Source organism: Thamnophis elegans, chromosome 2 (genome assembly GCF_009769535.1).
Source record: "Thamnophis elegans isolate rThaEle1 chromosome 2, rThaEle1.pri, whole genome shotgun sequence".
In the NCBI taxonomy this organism is placed as follows: domain Eukaryota; kingdom Metazoa; phylum Chordata; class Lepidosauria; order Squamata; family Colubridae; genus Thamnophis; species Thamnophis elegans.
The window spans coordinates 38,218,005-38,231,591 of record NC_045542.1 but is presented as its reverse complement, the minus strand read 5'-3'; the positions used below and the strand labels follow the sequence as shown (position 1 = coordinate 38,231,591).

Genomic DNA, 13,587 nt, shown 5'->3' with positions numbered 1-13,587 from the left:
ACAACTGCCCATGGGGGAGCAGGGGTTATTTTATTTCACAAACAGAAGTCTGGCAGCAGACAAATGATCAACAATAAATAAAAAAACTAATCAAAATCTCAGAAAGACTAGTACCAAACTAACATGTATTAAAAGCATCCATGGTGAAAAGTAATCTTAAAATTGATGAAATATGGTATATTAACAAACTAATTAATCAGTAGACAAAAAGAGAGAGACACTTCAATTAATATGCCTTCTAGGAAAGCTTGGTCTTTTTTTCCCCTCAGAAAACAACTCTGAGGGTGGTGGGGCTAATTAAACTTCTAGCAGAAAACAATTCCACAAAACAGAAGTCGTGTGGGAAAAGCGACAACATCTGTGGGTCTCCATCCCCTTGCCTTCCAAGGGGTGGATACTACAAGCAGCTTCATTGGGCAGCTCATTAGTTATTGAAGAAGGCAGTTCAAGAATCACCCCCCCCCCAAATCACCCACATATCTACCTTTTTTTAAAAAAAAGTATATATATATATATATATACTTATATATATATGCAGATAGAAGCATTAAGGAGATTTGATTGGGTTAGTGATGGAATTAAGTGTGTTGTTGGAATAGTTCCTATAAATATGTATTCATATGTAATTTATATCTCATTAGAAACATACCACACCCATTCCAACTGATCCTTTGAATGCAATTTTCCTTCAAAACTCTTAATTTTTTTTCTCCACTGAATTCCTTCTTCCTTCCTTCACACACACACACACACACACACACACACACACACGGCCACGTCTACAACAATTAAGTCAATTATGGCTTCTGTGTGTAAAAATTGCAGTGCTATTTTATTTCTGGAAGTTTAACTAGAAGTCTGTGAGGAAGAGGAAGAAGCAGGAGTCAATCCAGAGTGTTTTCAGTGAGTACTGTATGCGAAAATTGGTTAGAAATTTGATCCTGGTTTAGACAGTGATAAGATTGACTTGAAATTGACTAAAAACATGGCAGAGTAGCAGAGAGAGAGAGGGAAAGGAAGTGATATTCCTATCTCTGCTCACTCAAAGGATTGTTCAGTCAAAGAATTTATTTATTTGTATTCTGCCTTTATTATTTTTATAAATAACTGAAGGTGGAGAATATAACTTAATTTCCTTTCCTCTTATATTTTTCCAAAAACAACCCTGTGAGGTCAGGTTGGACTAAGAATGAATATCTGGCCCAAAGTCACCCAGTTGTGTGTGTGTTTGTGTGTGTGCCCGCGCCTCAGGCAGGACTACAACCTCACAATCCTCTGGTTTCTACACCAACACCTTAAGCACTACTCCTAACTTTAAAAAATAAACTAGAAAAACAAATTAGCATCAGAGAAATAATGGTTTTGACTTCTTCATATTTTCAGAAAGAAAATTGGACTTAAAACATGATAGCATTTCTAGTTCTCTCACAACCACAGGGTCTGTGCCTAGCATCAGATGAGAGAAAGTACATAATAGTGACATTTATATGATGATGTCATCACATGCATAATCTTTGTATCCTCACATTTTGCTGCAGATGCTGCTGATTATACAGCTTTCATCTATGACTCTCCTATACCTAACTATCAAAGTCCAGTTGCATCTTGGGAAATTAACTGCCACCATAAACCCTCCCACACAGCAAAGGCTTCAGCCTAGATCATGCCTGCAGTGGTTTCCTCTTTCTTAACTGCTAAGCAACGGCTCAATATTAATGGCCATAATTCCAATTTTGTAGCTTTAGCAATTTACGATTCTCTGGAAGAAGGGGGAGTGCCTTTATTATAAAGCAGAAGAAAATGTTTTCTGGCTCAAGGGGCCAGCAACTAAGTGACGGGAATCAGTAGCAAAAAAGCAATTTATCAGGATAATATGTCCCACAACTTTACACAATAAAAATCAAAGGACAAACGGCACAGCTCGCTTGTAAAATTCTGGAAGCATTTCAATTATGATTTGGTCCCATCAAGATGAAATACGTTTTCAAATTAAATTATTGAAAAAGTGCATTTTAAAATTTCACGGAGATTAAAATATGGTTAAGGCACTGCTTTATCATCTGCATTATTTAATCACTTTAGATTGATCTTGAAAGAATCATGGGATCGTAAAATGTAAAGACAAAATGGATCTTATTAACCGCCTGCCCACTGTAGAAATCTCTGTATGCTGGCTGGGGAATTCTGGGAGTTGAAGTCCATATATCTTAAAGTTGCCAAGGCTGGGAAATGTATTAGGTACTTAAAACATTTCTAGTGAAGAATGTCTACCTTTTTTGATCCCTTCTTAATCCATTGTTATCTCTTGGCATCATCATTTTTTCCCAACCAAAATCTGCATTCTTGCAATTACTATTTCCAAAACAAGTTGATTATGTCTGCTCCATTTTCTGCAACACACAACCTTCTAGTTGCTTGAAGACTAGAGTCATGTCTCAGCACCTCTAATAGTTTCTTCCATGTTTTTCCTTTCAAACTCCTTATCATCTTGGTTGCTCTTCTCTGGACATGTTTCAGTTTTTTCCTAAAATGTGGTGCTCAGAACTGAGTGCAATATTTCAGGAACAGTGACTTTTCTTGATCTTCCAGTGTACCTCTGTTGATGCATCCTAGGACTGTTGTGTGTTCTTTTTGCAGTCACTTTACACCGCTGGGTCTTATTCAGACTTTTTTTTCACATATTGCTGCCACTTATGGTCCCCTAGCAAAACTTGTAATTCTGTTGAAATTCAACATTTTGGTTTCAGTTCAGTTCAGTTCAGTTTATTGTATTTGTATGCTGCCCTTTTCCCCCGAAGGGGGACTCAGGGCGGCTCACAACTCGAACCGGGGAAGGGGGGATACAGACAAAAAATTAAAAAAAACAAACATAACAATATACAATTTAAAACTCACAACAGTCATACCATTCGAGATGGGGGCAACAGCTCTTTAGCCCCAGGCCTGTTGGAACAGCCAGGTTTTGAGGGCTTTGCGGAAGGCCTGGAGGGTGGTGAGGGTTCGAATCTCTACGGGGAGTTCGTTCCAGAGGGTCGGAGCAGCCACAGAGAAGGCTCTCCTCCGGGTAGTTGCCAGTCGACACTGGCCGGCGGATGGAATTCGGAGGAGGCCTAATCTGTGGGATCTAATCGGTCTAGTGGAGGTAATTGGCAGCAGGCGGTCTCTCAAGTACCCAGGTCCAATACCATGAAGGGCTTTATAAGTGACGACTAGCACCTTGAAGCGTATCCGGAGGCCAATAGGCAGCCAGTGCAGCTCGTGGAGGATAGGTGTTACGTGGGTGAACCATTTCTACTCTTTGTTTCAGCTTATCAAAATGCCCCGAAATTTTAAGTGTCCCCTAAGATGTTTGCTCATCTCCCTATTGTTATATTGACTTCACATACGGCCATTCATTTAGTGATTGCTCAAAGTTACATCCGCACTAAATAAGTGACATGGCTGTTTTTTGTATTTACGACCGTTGCAGCATTCCCATGGTCATGGATGCTAGGCAGCCGGCATGTATTTATGATGGTTGCAGTGTCCTGGGATCACGTTGTCATCTTTAGTGATCTTCTGACAAGCAAAGTCAATGGGGAAGCCAGATTCACTTAACAACCATGTTACTAACTTAACAGCTGCGGTGATTCGCTTAACCACTGTGAAGAGAAGAGTCATAAAATGTGGCAAAACTTTTGCTTAGCAACAGAATTTTTGAGCTCAATTGTTATACTTCAAGGACTATCTGTGCAATTTCTTAATGAGAAATATGACCAGAATACAGGGATACACTGTATATGGCAATGGTTTCTGCTGTCCCCTAGTTTTAACTGCTATTTATTGTAGAATTTAACCCAAAACTTGCTTTTAGCATTAAATATGTCATTAAGCACCTGCCTGCTAGCATATCACAGGATAATGAAGAGGAAGATTCCTATATATGTACTTATACTTGAAATGGGCAAGCACAACGTGAGACTGTGCTGTCACCAGTTTATAATTAAAATGTAGTGCTTAAATGTGACTGCATTGTAAGCTTCAATTAGCCAGCATGATCCCTCTTCCGGCTTCCCTTCCCCCTGAAAAGCAAGATAACAAGCTCACATTCATGATCAGAGTGGATTTCCTCCTCCCCCAACTTTGCTGCTTTGGCCATCCTGGAGATGTGTATTGAAACATGATTGTGTTTGAACCTTTTTACCGAAGCCTTTCTCTCTCTCTTTTTTTTTTTTTTGCTTCAGCAGCTTGGCATTCAGTACAAAGAGTTCTCTGATTTTTAGATAATGTTCCTCCTCTCCAACATAAACATGATTTCTGTTTTAGTATACAGGCATATTTATTTGGTGTGTCCAGGTGCATGGGCTCCCCAAACATTGAACAGATCAGTAATTGCATTTACAGCCTAAGAACCAGGTTTTCTTGCCAAATTACATTGTTAAGCAACAGAGACTTATAAAATGAAGAATACTACTGTTGGAATACAGCGATGTATTGTAAAAGTCCTTGCTTGCTACAATTTTATAAAGAAGGAATATTCATCCATGGTTGAAACCTCATTTTCTTTTTCCCCCTAACCTTTGAACCAAAATCCACAGACCTCTTAATTCAAGGATCTCTAAGATGGCATCTAAAAAATGGCAAGCAGCTTCATTGGCAACCCTCAAATTCTCTGTCCTTTAAAAAACTTTACAAAACTCTTGTAATAAAAAAAAGGAGAGAGAAAAGATTAGTAAGAAGGCAAACCTTTCAACTTCCAGGACAATTTTTATTTTCAGAAATGTCTCCAAGTCTCAAACAAGGCCCACAGCTTCATTAAAGGAAGGCTTCAACCCCCATGCTTTGCAAGCAGCTCAGATCTTCAAGTATATTAGTAGCCGTTACATAAGTAAATTCAGCGGATCAAATCTAATCAATTCTGGTTGGAAACCTAATCTTTATTTTTGCTCCCTAGAGAAATACCCTTGCTACAAGACCTCTGCAAATTCTTAAACACATTGCTGCTTTAAGAGGGTGAGTGAAAGTTAGAAAAAGAAGTGTCCTTTTCCTAAATACATTGAATAAACCACTGGATTGTGACACATCATAATCATTCATACTCTACATCAATTACACTCTATTACAGTAATGGAAACTATGTAGATTACTAAAAAAAAGCAACTGATAATGAGTTTAGTTGTCAGGTTCCTGACCGGAGCTAACCAGTCATGATGCATCATTCTATAAACGGGCATGATTACCTCTTGGATATCTTAGATCATAGGTGGTGGATGAAGGCCCTTTCCCCATGGGACCAGTTCGATTGTTTGTGCAGACTGGTTTCTGGCATGCCACAGACCAGTGTCAGTCCATGCACCAGAGGTTGGGGACCTCTGTTGTACATGATCCAGTGGATGATGCCCTCTGAAAGAGAGATCTGCTGATCTGCTGCAGAGAGAACTGGAAAGACCTTCTCTTTCAGTCCTTGAGTGCTATTTCTCTCTTGCTATTTTGGTTTTGGCTTCCACAGAGAATGGATATTTAGTCTTTCTCATTGCACTAGATTCTAGGGGTTCCCAACCTTTTCTATACTCTGCCCACCTAAAACCCCCTTCCCTATGATTGTAAGCCGCCCTGAGTCCCCTCAGGGAAAAGGGCGGCCTATAAATCCTAATAAGATAAGAAGACAACCCATAGAAAGCTTCTGATATATTCTCACACCCCTTATAAGAGAAAATAATTATATGCATATAATTATGCATATACACTATAATCTTGAAACTTCTAAACCCACTTTTTTGCACCCCCTGGAATATCATCTTGCACCCCTGGTTGGGAACCCCTGCACTAGAATATGAAACTATCAGGAGATGGATAGATCTGTCATCAAGAACCTTCCTGTTTGATATGGGTCTACATTATGAATGCGTGCTGGTAAGATTGTAAAGTAGTTAGAGCATCTGATAGACATGCATCCATGCACAATATGGGTGTGTGTATGTTGATGTTGGAAATGTCATGGCTCCTTCACTTAATAACCAAGAAAGAAACCACTCATCTCCATGTTTCAGAATTAAGTGTACTTTTACTGATTATAAATGATGAGAAGCGAAGCAAAGCTGGATCTGAGCAAAAGAGCGCGAAACCAATAGATATCAATACATGATTCATTCCCCTCCCCTTGGTACCCCAGTCCACAGTCCAATCATATATCACCACAACTGTCAGGTGGGAAACATCTTCAAACATCATCATCAGGTTGGAATGCTGGACAGTTGGCCTTGGTGGGAAACTCCCCTCCTTCCACATGCGCAAACGAATGGTGAGAACAACTCCCAATTAACAGTCCTCCTGTACAGATTATTTTCCCCACCCAATTACCATGCCCTCCCTCCCCGTTTCAATGGCAGCCGAAAAGCAAGCAGCAAAACAAAGGCTGACATCCAGCCCTCCTCCAGAAGAGGGACAATCACGCCTGCAGAAACGAAAAAACACAGGCAAACAAACGAACAACATAACATAGAAGAAAATAGGGAAAGGGAAAGAAAAGAGAAATCAATGGAGGTCAAGGCTTGTCTGGATAGGCAGAGTAGAATTTACGAAGAAGTCGAGGGGCCCATACATGGGACTTGTCGACCCATTCAGCATGAGAGGGAGGAAAATGCTTCCATGCCACAAGATACTGAACACAATTTCTACGTTTTCAAGAGTCCAAAGTTTCTTTAATCTCAAAATGTTGCTCACCCTCAACCAGGAGTGGGGCAGGTAAGGGAGTCTGCAATGGAGAAGTGTGTTCCGGCTTTACGAGGTTAACATGAAACACAGGGTAGACACGGTTAAGATATTTAGGCAGTTCGAGACGTATGGAGACAGGGTTAATGGCTTTTACAATCGGGAATGGGCCAACATACTTGGGGCCCAATTTCTTAGACTTTTGAGAGGTCTGAAGAAACTTGGTGGATAAATATACACGATCACCAACTTTATATTCCTTTGGCTTTGCCCTCTTTTTATCTGCCTGTTTCTTGTGTGCCTGATGCACAGCATCCAGTGCCCGGTAAGCCAAAGGCCACATCTCCCAGAGGCGATCACTCCACTTGGAAAGGGATAATAACTGCGGTTTTTCGCGAGGAATCTCAGGATAGGCACAAAATCATGTCCATACACCACCCTGAAGGGTGTAAATCCCATGCTGCTGTGAACTGAGTTGTTATATGCTACCTCGGCGTGAGGCAACAACTCCACCCAATTATCTTGCTGGTAATTGATGAAACAACGGAGATATTGTTCCAGTGCAGAATTAGTCCTCTCACAGGCACCATTAGTTTGAGGGTGGTGGGCGGAGCTTAAGCCTGGGCAGAGCCAATTAACTTCAGAAACTCCTTCCAAAACAAGGAGGTGAATTGGACTCCCCTATCCAAGATGATGTGGTCTGGCACCCCATGCAGACGATAAATATGCGTAATAAACAATTTAGCCAAGGATTTAGCGGACGGGATCTTGGAACAAAGAACAAAATGAACTTGCTTGGAGAACAAGTCAGTAACAACCCAAATCACTGTATTCCCTTGACTTTCTGGCAATTCAACAATGAAGTCCATGGAGATCTCCTTCCACGGTGCCTCAGGATGGGCTACCGCCTGGAGCAATCCTTAAAGCTTCCCTGGTGGACACTTTGCCGTAGCACAAGTGGGACAACTAGCCACATAAGATTCAATGTCTTTTTTCAATGAGGGCCACCAAAATTGCCTCTTGACGAGATGCAGGGTTTTCACAAAACCAAAGTGACCGGCCATGCGAGAGTCATGAGCACACTGAAGGACCATGGCTCTAATGGTTGCGGGAACGTACAATTTAGCCCCAATCCAAGCTAGGCCATCCTTCATGGTGCATTCATCCATATGTTGGCAGAACCAGTCATCATCTGCAAGAGCTCCTTTGAGCTTTGTAATGAGGTCTTGTGTGACTTCCAAATTGGGAGTGGCCTGGCTCCTGGTGACAACAGGAATGGCCAGGCTTCTCGTTGGCATGACAGGTTGGACAACACTCAGCTTTGAACTGTTATATTGAGGAAGTCTGGACAAAGCATCGCATTTGTTTAGGAGATAGTTTCTTGGGGGTTTTCAATGCCTCCAAGTTTTTGTGATCAGTCCATACCTCAAAAGGGTGTTTTGTCCCTTCCAAAAAATGACGCCATGTCATTAAAGCCCACCGGACAGCAAAAGCTTCTTTTTCCCAAATAGCCCATCGCCTCTCTGTTTCTGTAAGCGTACGAAAGGTATAAGCGCAGGGTTGTAACTTCCCTTGTGCATTCGGCTGAAGTAGCACTGCCCCACTGCAACATCACTAGCATCCGCTTGGACCACAAAAGGTGAATCCATGTCCGGGTGTTTGAGGACTGGTTCAGCTGCAAACAGACATTTTAATTACTCGAAGGCAGCCTGACATTCCATAGTCCAGTTCAAGGGTTTACTCGGTCTGGGTTTTGCCCCCCCCCCCTTCAATTTCAGGAGGTTTGTAATTGGCAGAGCAATCTTGGCAAAAGAAGGAATAAATTGACAATAGAAATTGGCAAAACCTAAGAAGCTTTGTAACTGCTTATGTGTGCAGGGGGCTGCCCATTCGGTGATCGCTTTGACTTTTGCTGGGTCCATTTCTTTCCCCTTGTGGGAGATGCAATACCCCAGGTAGTCCACCTTTTCCGGATGAAATTCGCATTTGGACAATTTAGCATACAGTTCTGCTGCGCGAAGTTTCTTGAGCACCGTGCGAATCAGTTTCATGTGTTCTTCACGTGTTTCCGTGTAAATAAGGATATCATCCAAATAGACCATCATGCCTTTGTAAAGGTGGTCATGTAAAACCTCATTAATTAATTGCATGAAAACAGCTGGCGCCGCCTGTAGTCCAAACGGCATAACTCGAAATTGGAAACAGCCAAGAGGGCAATTAAACACAGTTTTCCACTCATCCCCTTCCTTAATTCTGACTCGATAATATGCCTCTCGCAGATCTAACTTTGTGAAAAATTTCCCCTTTCCCAATTGGGCTAGCATGTCCTTCATCAGTGGTAAAGGATAGACATTTTGGGCACAAATCCCGTTAAGGTTTTTAAAATTCACACAGAGATGAAAGGAGTCATCTTTCTTTTCTCTGAACAAGACTGGAGCAGCCACTCGGGGCCTAGCAGGTTCAATGAATCCCCTTTGCAAATTTTTGTCAATGAATTTTCTTAATTCATCCATTTCCCTAGGGGTCATTGAATAAATGAGTAAAATGAGTAAATTGAATATCAATGCTGCAATCTGTGGGCCTATGAGAGGGCAATTTATCAGAAGATTTCTCACTGAAAACATCTTTCAGATCCCAGTATTCTCTTGGGCTTTTCTTCTCCCCTTCAATTTTTCCTGCCCTCTGGCCGCTAGTTTGGGGGCTGCCTCATTCGGTTCTGGAACCCCCTCCTCCCCTTCAGGGGGCGTAGCAGACCAAATGCGTAACCAACCTTTCCTCCAATTTATGCGTGGGTTCCATTTACGTAGCCAGGGTAATCCCAATATAAGGGGTCAGTCCATCCCTGGAGCTACATTAAAACTTATCATTTCTTGGTGGGTTCCCATCCACATCTCAATAGGTTCAGTAACAAAATGAGCAGGGCTTCCTCCTGCAATAGAGCCATCTAATTGGCAAAATGCAATTGGGATTTTCAAAGTTTTTAGTCTTAATCCCAATTTTTCTACTATTTCCGGGCTCATAATGCATCGTGAACAACCGGAATCCAAAAGAGCTAGAATTTTCTCTTGCGGTGCCAGAAGAGGGCACTCTAAGCTCAACTGGGACAGTCATGGGTCCCGAATGGGAACTTACCCAGCGTTCCGCCTCATCCAAGTCACTGTCATTGGACGAGCTGGGGGTTTTGTTTTCTCCTTCCGGGTCGAAACACCAAGAAGGATCCTCCCCTGTTAGGGCTGGTTACTTCCTTCTGCTGGGAGGTTTCTCTAGCTTTTTCTCTTTCTGAGGGGCTGGGGCGCTTTGGCTGATCTTGACTCGGTAGTTTACGGCACGATGCCCCTCCTTCCCACAGCGGAAGCACACGGGAGGCTTGAGTTTGCCTGTAAATCCACTCTTCCCCCCTTTCGGCATTCTTGGGAGGGGTTTTTTGGCAGGGGGGGATTCCTCACTCTCCCCTTCTCCTTTGTAATAAAGTCTGGCTAGGTCAATTTCCACATCAGCGGCTGCCTCATACCAGGGCTGCAATTTCTTGGGGGGGGGGGGGGGTCTGAGTAGACCTGCCAAAGAAGCAATCTGAAACTAAATTAAGTCTAAACAAATAAACAACAACAACTTAAGGCTTGAATTTCCAACCCTGTCCCACTACATGTTCAGGAGAACAATGATGTCTGTTTCCTGCTAGTAGGAGAAAGGGTAACAAGGCATCCACCAATTGCTACTTTTAAACTTCCTCACACTAAATTGTGTTGGGAGAGCAGTGCTGCTCAGCAATATTGCTGAAGATGGGCTGAAAGGCAGCACAATTTTTGTCAGTATTCTGTCCCCCTGACTTACCGCTGAGAAGAAAGCACATTAGCATGGCTGTGAGGAAACGTTCTTAAACCTGGAATGTGACTTGTGTTCTCATTTTTAGTTCACAGTGTGATGAATGGGCTAGCACAATGAAGATGCTAGATTTCATTTATGTTCTATTTGCAAAGGAGAAAAGAATGACCTCTACGGCACATGCCAAGCAGCAGCCCAGCTCTCTTGATTTCATTTAATAACTAGTCATGGAGAAAATTACACTTTACTGAAAAGGCCAAATTCATCCTTGGTTTAACCCAACTGTTGCTGGTGAAATTATACAGAAACCACCACAAAGCTCTTTTTGTAAAGATACCTAATGTGTTGCCTTAAAAAAAAAACCTGAAAAAGAAGATCTCTTTAAAAGCATGCTAATTGAATAACAAGGTGCTTATTTTATATGTCCATGCTCAGTCTGCAAGACAGCTAGAATTGTGTAAGATTATTATTAAATATTTGGACAGCATGAGGGTTGATATTAGGTTACCATATTGCTTCTAATCATACCTTTTTTTGTTGCTAAAAATGATTGTTATTTTACGTCACTACATGGTCATTTATACACGCATTCTTTTCTGTATGGTGAAGATGGTCAAAATAATGCTCAGGGGCTTTGTAGACATCTAATTCGTGAAATGCTGCTGTTGCTAGGGAGGAAATTGTTCAATAGCGCACTGTGCCTTTTTGCACACAAACAGGATTAAAGGACTTCCAGTTTCCCTTACTGTGCCATCTCAGGACATCCTAAAAACATGTGTAGTCTGTCTTTTCTTGGAAGTGTTGGGTGTAGATATTTAAAAGAGAAACTGGTGTTTGGAGATTTTAACTTGGGGTGGGGAAAGTAAAAAATGGAGGGTATTGCTTCAGGTCAAATTAAAATAATAATGTTTATTTAGCATTAGTAGATGTCCTGATTTGAAAATAGCTCAAAAATTATAGTATTCTTGTAATAAAGAACAACATCATTTACTGAAATAGAGCACTAGAGGACTTTTTATTTCCTTAGAATGATATTCAGGTTTATAAAAAACAGGTATTTTTTTCTGTATGTGAATATTTTGAGTGTGTTGAAATATGGAGGGAGAGGGAAACATGGAGACCATTTTAACTTTTTAAAATATATTAAACATTTTTCTGCATTACTTACATTTAAAATGCTCAAAACTACTTTCTCAGGTTAGGCTGTAGAAGAAAGATACTTTAGTACAAATACACTATATATTGACATTTCCTTGTACTTGGGAGGATAACAAAATAATAATGCTTTAAAGACAATTATTGATTGGTTTTTAGTGTCATTCAGTTGGCCAGAAGATCATTTGAACAGGAAAGGATTTCTGCAACACTGTGTTGTATTAACAATATGAATTATAGAGCTGTGTGAACGGAGACTTGTGAACAGCTCTAGAAAGTCATCTGTGAGGAATTATATTTTAAGAAAAGAAAATGAGGAAAGCTTTTCTTCTTTCAGCCTCTTTCCAATGACCTGCTCTTGAAGTATCCTTTCTACATTAAACACATAAAGTTCAATCTAAAATAGTACTAAAATCCTGACGGTTTTTCAATGATTCCTTTGCAAATTCTTTTTACACATTTTCTGGAGATTATTTTACAGTATGCATACATGTACTTTGTTTCCCTGAAAATAAGACCTCCCCGGATAATAAGCCCAATCGGGCTTTTGAGTGCCTGTGCGAAAATAAGCCCTCCCCTGAAAATAAGCCCTCTCCCAAAATATTGCAACACAGCAGCAGTCATGTGGTGACCACACTCGCTGCCTCCTGTACCTCAAAAATAATAAGACCTCCCTGAAAATAAGGCCAAGCACTTATTTCGGGGGGTCAAAAGAAAATGGAAACAGGGCATTCAGGGAAGCACGGTATATACACAGAACATTTTTGCACATATTAAATGTATGTTTCTTAAAGGAAGCATTTTTGTTCTATGATGGTTTTGTGGGTACAGCAGGATATGGACAAAGACAATGACTTTCAATGCTTTTGACTTTAACTTTTAGAAGCTTTTAAAGTTGTGCCCCTACTTTGTAGGCATAATTTTATATTATCAGCTACAGATTGGGAGTTTAAAATATTTTGTAACACTAAGTTATTCTCTTTCATAATATCACCTTCAATGGTTGAATGAAAAGTAATGCTTCCAATGTTAGAAGTCATTAACTTATGGCAGCATCAATGTGCTAGAAGCTCTCGTCTATTTAGCATCTGTTTTATTTATTTAGCTGCCCAGCTCACAAGAAGTGATTCTAGGTGGCATGCATCATTTATTTATTTAAAGAACAATAAATACATATAAAAAGAGTTACAATTCAAAATAACTTTAAAAAGACATAGAAAGATGATATTAAACATAGTCAGGGAGCCATCATAAAATCTCTCTGAATTTATTTTTGTTTAGTTTTTGTTTTCACTTCAGTGGGCAGGAAATTGCTGTAAGAAAAGGTGGCATTCTTTATATAATTGTATTTAGTCCACTAATAATTCCCATTCACCATTTCTGAGGTTAGCTTAGCATTGTCGCCCCCAAATGTGTGGTTTAACATCATTCAGAAATCAGCCAGCAGGGGAGTTATAGTTCCAAGATATTATATAGTTCTGGCATTCAGTATCATGTTTTTGAGATTACCAGGTTATCTTTCTTACTTTGAAGGAAAACACAATGGTGAGTTCATTGATCTTTAATGAAAATATACTTTTAAATCAGTTTTTGAAAGTTTATTTTTAGGTTAGTACACCTTTTGCAACTTTTCTATACAAGTTTTCTTTTTCTGGAGAATTTGGAGACTGCTGTGCTACCCTTTCTTCATCCCTGCTCTTTTTGCTTTTAAATGGATGCTGGAAAAGTTTTCAAATTAACATGAAAATCTTGTAACTATAAAGTTGAAACTATAGAGAGCTTCTTTCTTTCTTTCTTTCTTTCTTTCTTTCTTGAAATAAAAGAAAGGAAGGAAGGAAGGAAGGAAAGAAGGAAAGTGTTTACATAACCCCATTATACTTTGTAGTCAACTTTTTAATTGAATTTTGAAACAGTTTGAAT

At 40.3% G+C, this 13,587-nt stretch overlaps 1 protein-coding gene across 1 annotated transcript in view; it reads left to right on the top strand.

Moving 5' to 3' along the window:
- The window catches only part of CACNG4 (calcium voltage-gated channel auxiliary subunit gamma 4), a 95,605-nt gene that overhangs the window by 24,705 nt on the left and 57,313 nt on the right, over positions 1-13,587 (top strand). The gene's annotated exons all lie outside the window — the stretch shown is intronic.